Consider the following 6,885-nt stretch of genomic DNA (forward strand, 5'->3'; position numbering starts at 1 on the left):
CTTTCCATTATGAGACTTTGTGATACTGCCGTGTTTAGCGTCTATAAATGTTTGCCAATTAGAGTAAAGGTTCATGAGACGCACCTCTGACCTGTGGTTGAGACCATTGGTTGATCTAAGCCTTCACCAATTCCCTTTCTTACTGTAACTGAATGTTCACTTGCAAACAATTTAATCAAATTAGGATAAATTACCAAAATGTAACACAAAAATTAACTAAATACAGTAAATGTAAAATGATGCCGTAGAGATTATGACAACATGTTCAGCACTTTTGCATATAATGACCTAGGCCAGTGTTTCTCAACCTTTTTTCAGTTGTGGCACCCTTTATATGCATGCAAAATTTTAAGGCACCCCAGTTTACAATGCGTTAAAAACACAGGCTTTGGGGGGTGGGGGGTGGAGACGTAAGTTGTTGACGGGGGGGGGGGGGGGGGGGGGGGGGGGGGGGTGTGAACGTAAAATGGACACAAATTAAGTATTATATCGCAATCTATCGATCGCGGGTGGTTGGCGCCAAAGCGAACTAGTAACTCATTGAATCATAGATATGGATCAGATAAATAAACAAGATTTTTTTTTCAGATGTGAGATATCGGAAGTGTGCCGTGAGAGCGTGTGAAAACGGTCAAATGCGTGTGTCTCATGCTCAATGCGTGAGCGTTGGCAACCCTAAAAACATACTCTCTGCAACCATCTCCCGGCCAACATAACACAAAAAAGTGATTATTAAGACAGAGAGCAGATAAATGTGACTTACAGTCAGTGGGAAACCTGCGTAATCACGTGCTGACCTTGGTCATATGCAGGTCATATGCACGCTTTGAGCGTGAGACTCACGCATATTTAGCGATTTCACACGCTCTCACGCCACACATGGAATTTCTCATGCTTGAATATTATTATTATTAATTTATTTTTTAAATAATCTAATCGCTGCACACCGCAGCATATTCAGCCAATCCATCGGTTGTATATTATAACAGGTTGAACCAATCAGAATATAGATCGCGCTGTTTCTTGGTAGACTTTAGCCAGCCCGCTCCCCAACCACACACACACACACACACACACACACACACACACACACACACACTAACCATCGCGACAGATTCCAATCCCCCCCGCCTGAAAAAAAGCTCACGCCCACCAAACTTGAGAGATCTGGTCATATGAAATACATTTTAATGATTTTTTAAGCGTATAATAACTTCAATTTTTAAAACTATAGTTTTTTATTTCACATCAGAATATTTTGACGGCACCCCCGATGAAGACAGACGGCACCCCAGGGTGCCGCGGCACCCCGGTTGAGAAACGCTGACCTAGGCGATGACCTAAAGACTAAATGTTTGGGAGGGTAAGACAATTCAACAGCCAATCCATACAACACATTTTGATAAACATGACATAAACAACACATAATGTAAAAAACAACAGACAACTGCCCATGTCCATTTGCAATATGTACAAAAGCATTTGGAAAATGTTAAACACAAGGAGAAATTAAATTGTGATGTGCACAAGTGACAAGGAGATGTGGAGACTGAATGAACTGTTTTGAGAATTTCAATTCTGATCTGAAAAATGAACCGAATCGACTGAGAAAAACTGTAAAAAAAGTTATATGCCAATGAATAAGGATTTTTTGAAAAAGCAGTTTTTAGTCAGTTGAAATGAGTAGATCAGAAAGGTGTTTAAATTTTGATATTTATTGCACATCCACAGACCAGTGCAGGATAAAATCCTTTAATATCCCAAATCTTTGTAAAAAATAAAAATAGTAAACAGTTACAGTATATAAAGTGCATTTACATCTATCAAATAAAATTAAATTCTCTCAAGCTGAGACAACTGTTTGTTCACAACAGAAGTAAACTTAACAATACAACCTCTATTCTTAATTAAATAATTCAAATACCCAGTCTGGTAGACATTCAGGAACTTCAAGTATTTTCTTAAATAATGTTTATATTGCCACCTTGAAAATGCTAATTTTTCTTCGGCTTGCTCCTGACTCGCCATTTCTGTCTCTTCTCCGTTTGTGTCGTGTGCTTCGGTAAAAACACTGGCTCTGATTGGCTACCATAACGCTGCCTTAGACAATCGCTTTAAACAGGTGTTACACCGAGAACCGTGATCTATCGAGATCTGTTACTTCTCACTAGTCTGGGCAGCGGTCCGCTCGCATTACTGTTAGTATATCAATATATAGTAACGCACCGCTGTGTGTGTGTGTGTGTGTGTGTAATCCGAGTTATCCAAAAGGGCTCGCTTAATCCGTGAAAGGATTTCCCTCCTAGATATACCAAAATCACCTGTGATTGATATTATTGAAAAGTGGAAGCGTTTAGGAACCACAGCCATGAAGGTTCCGACCACGTAAAGATCCAGAGCGAAGTCACCGAGCTGCACAGTGCATAAAGGTCTCCAACGCTGCAGACTCCATCACGTCAGACATCCAAACCTCCTCTGGCTTGAACATCAGCACTGAAACTTTGCGCTGGGAGCTTCGTGGCTGGGGTTTCCATGGCGAGCAGCAGCATGCAAGACTTACATCACCTACCACACGGCCAAGTGCGGGATATAGAGGTGTACAGCACACCGCCACTAGACCCTGGAGCAGGGGAAAGGTGTTCTGAGAGATGAATCACGCTTCTCTCTGTCTGGCAGTCGGACTGACGAGTCTGGGTTCGGCGAATGCCAACAGAACACTGACTGCCTGACGGTTCTGTGCCTACTTTAAAGTTTGGTGGAGGGAGGATACTGTTGTGGGGTTTTCCAGGGGTTGGCCAAAGCCCCTTAGTTCCAGTGAAGGGAAATCTTGTAAAAAAAGATAGATAGATAGATAGATAGATAGATAGATAGATAGATAGATAGATAGATTGATTGATTGATTGATTGATTGATTGATTGATCTACATGAACATCAGTCACAACAAAAGACTCATTTAAGGAGTGTAGGATGAGGGAAATAAAAACATTACCCCATAAGGGAGGCGGGGAGTTGGGTGTCCTGGGGTTTGGCTACGGTGGACACGCCCACAAAGGCTTTGACTTCTGTGGGCATACAGCACGGACATTTAAAACCACTGAGCTGAAAACACTCTGCTGCTTGGCAACGCGAAGGAGCAATTAAAATGAAAGCATGAAAGCAAATATAAATTGAGATGGAGAGGCTTATCTGGAGAAACCTTCATCCACACTGGGTTTTTTTATTCATTTTTAAAATCTTATTAAGAAGATTGCACTTCCTTAAAATGAATGGTTTGTCAAAACCAGCACTATGTTATTACGTTTAATAGCGCACACACTTCTGTGGTGCACAGAAAGCTTTTTAATGCTCGGGTCAGTGTTCTCGACACGTTCTTTATCAGAGACCACTGCTGTGATGTGCACATGTTAATGACGTCACAGAACACCCAATCACAGAGGAGCCATTATAGAATAATTCATTAGACCTGCGTGATGTACAACAGCACATTTGTAAGGCCGCCATTGAAACCGGCCCACTGAATTGATAGCTGATCCATGTAAATGATCAAATGTATGAATTGTTTGCATATAATAATGTAAGACATATTTGAGAGCTTCATTTAAGAGCTGTTGCTGATGGAGCTGGCGTGGATAACCTGACATGAAGGTGCAGCCGGTGGGAAGGAGGAGACTGATGGAGGAACACATCCTAGATGCTCTCAAACACACACACACACACACACACACACACACACACTCAGCATAGCTGCCGGTCACAGTGGTTTTTCTACATCTTATTGGGAGATCAAGCTCTGTCCATCAGCACCTGTGTGGATCAATTAGCAGACAGTGATTCATTGGGAAGAGCAGATGGTGGATTCCTGCAGGCTGCCTGGAGCAGGATGAGAACTCGAATATTCCCGACCAATCTCCAGTGAGATACCTGTTCAAAATAGCTAGACTGCTCTCCATTACCATATACTATGTCCAGCTTATTAGAAACATGATGGTTAGAAGCACATGGCAGGTGTTGAAAAAGACACTGTAGCCCACTCGTCAGCGGTGGACGGTTCCTGACCGCAGGACGCCCGAGCGCCAGACACTCCTGGGTGCTCAGGGTGCAAGACGATCCTGCCAACAGTCGTCAGCTGGGTAGATGAACGTCTGTGGAGAGGGACGTTCAGCATCAGACTGTCTCTACCACTCCATGACACCACACCTGTTTGTTTATTCGCTTATTTTTTTCATGTGTGTGCATGTGCGTGTGTGTGTGTGAGTGTGTGTGTGTGCTCACTTGTTAGCAGCGTGTTCATTGTCCTGCAGATTGAGGAGAAGATGAAGCAGCATGCGTTCTCCAGCATGGAATCTCAGCAGGCTGCTCGAGAGACCACACATGCCAAATTCACGTTAGCAAAGAGGTGCTGCTTGTTTTCCACACTTCAGTTCTCACACACACACACACACACATTCACACAGGCATTCACAGTACACACACAAACACACACACACACACACGTATATTACTAATAGGATGCGGACAACATTGGATTCTTCAGAGAAGCGAGATCTTTTCAGTGATCGCTACCATCACAATGATATTCACTCCAAACCCAGCGATGCGGTGAAGTCACATATGTAAAGATCCAAGCCAAACTCATGATGGCAAACTTGCTGTTTCTCACAATTTGACACTGGAAGGATCTTCTTTTATGCCGCATATGGTTTGGCCAAGAAGCCTAAATTTACGTTCTAAGGCTGTGAGAATAGTGGTAGGTAGTTAGGTGTTTTAGTTTTGGCGGTTAGGCTAGACTGGTCATAGTTTCAGAGGAAGCAGTCCTGAAAACATGATGTAGAAAGTCTGGAAAGGATTGAGCTGAAAGCCACGTGAGCTGAAAGCCGCGTGAGCTGAAAGCCACGTGAGCTGAATGCCGCGTGAGCTTTCTAACGAACTGTGCTATGGAATGGATGCTCAGAGAGGGCGGGCGAGGCGCAGAGCACAGTGACCTCAGAGCCAAAGGTCGCCCGGTGAGTTCAGAGCTCCGCAGACGATGGAACTGAGTGTCCCCTCAATAATTCAGCACTGCCCTCTGCTAAAGAATCTGAAGAGCATTGGAGAAAAGAGTCGTGAAAAATTCACAAAGGGATGGGGCTTGAGTGTGTGTGTGTGTGTGTGTGTGTGTGTGTGTGTGTGTGTGTGTGTGTGTGTGTGTGTGTGTGTGTTTGTGTGTGTGTGTGTGTGTTTGTTTGTCGTGAGCAGCATGTTTCTCCTCACTACTCCTCCTCCCTTACATTCATTCTCATCTTCCTCCTCTCGCTGGATCTCTGACCCTCTTCATCATTGTGGAATCTTGTTGTCTTTATTCATATGTGCTGCTTGACCCTTTAAACCAAAATGACCTTTGGCTCTTTGCTTTTATTTATTTCTTCTTTATTTCTTTTTTTGCAGTAATGAAAGTATGAGAGTAGTATTTAGTTACTCTTTATTACATTTCTTCCAAATCTGTTTTTTGGAAAGATTAACACACACACAGTTTTGTATTACTGTACACACACTGTACAGATTAACACATACACACACACTGTACATACACACACTTCTTACTGTTAATGTTCACACTAACATGGAAGTCAGTACAGAGTAACTAAGGCAGAATTCTCCTCATTATAACTCCCTGCCCGTCCTCAATGATCAGTCCAGCAGCGAAGAATACATGCAAGCTGCAGGTGGCAGTTTAATCTAGCAGGTCTCAGTTCAGCGTCACAGTGACTACAGCGCAGAAGGGCACTGAGTAGGAGTGTCGTTGGTTCAGAGGGAGCCAGCGTCTTGGGGAGAGCCCACGCTGAGACCTTCCTCCCGGGCTAATGACGGTCCGCCGGCTGTCGTGTGCCACCCTGCGTGGTTCAGGTGAAGCTCTTTCATTTATGCTCATCTCCACCTGTAGGAGAGGTGGATGATCTGTCACATCCCATAATGCACAGCACTTCGGGGAGTCGAGCGTGAGCCGTCGAGTGAGACGTCAAATCAGTGGTGCCCTGACTTCACCATGACAACCAAAATAACAGGACCTCGTTAAAGCAGTAAATTTTCACCCTGTCTCTCCATCTTTCTCATTCTCCCTCTCTCTCTCTCTCACACACACACACACACACACAAATAGAGCTGACAGCACTGAGAAACAAAAAGGAGCTCGGGCGAGGGGTAAAGTAGGACCAAATTTCAATCACACACCTTGACAGAGTGATATTTTAAAGAGAGTGGAGTCAGGACAAGAGTACAGTGCAATGACAAATACATTTCATTAAAGGGGAGAGATGGGGGACACATAGAGACAGACAGAGAGAGGGAGACAGAGAGAGACACAGAAAGAAAGACAGACACACAGACAGAGGAGGAACTGGCAGGAAATTTGGGGTTAATATGAGATGGACAACTTGTGAGGAGTGACAGTCGGAGGGGAGTTAACGCGAGTTTCTCTTTAACATTTTTGATCTCATTAACATTTTTACCAGGGCAACACATAATGATGGACTCAGGACAACACACATTAAGACTCAGGACAACACACATTAAGACGCAGGACATTTCATCAATACAGATATATGAAACAAATTTACAAATATACACACCCTACACTATGCAACGTGGAGCAGGTCGTTCTTGTTTGTTAGCTAGGATAGCTAGCTTGATAAGGCAACTGCAAATTTGGCTTAACATCAGCATTGCATTGAGATACCTGTATTAACTATTATTATTATAGGCTTTGGCATGTCAGTTAGCTTAGTTCAATTGAATTTCTTCTGAAAATTAAATGGGCTCTTTTTGATGATGTCATAGACACAAGTGCTTTTCATTGGCTGGTGTGTATGTTGGCTTCATCAGAATTGCTGCCCTCAGGACCCCCTTGA

Source organism: Brachyhypopomus gauderio, unplaced genomic scaffold (assembly GCF_052324685.1).
Source record: "Brachyhypopomus gauderio isolate BG-103 unplaced genomic scaffold, BGAUD_0.2 sc43, whole genome shotgun sequence".
In the NCBI taxonomy this organism is placed as follows: Eukaryota; Metazoa; Chordata; class Actinopteri; order Gymnotiformes; family Hypopomidae; genus Brachyhypopomus; species Brachyhypopomus gauderio.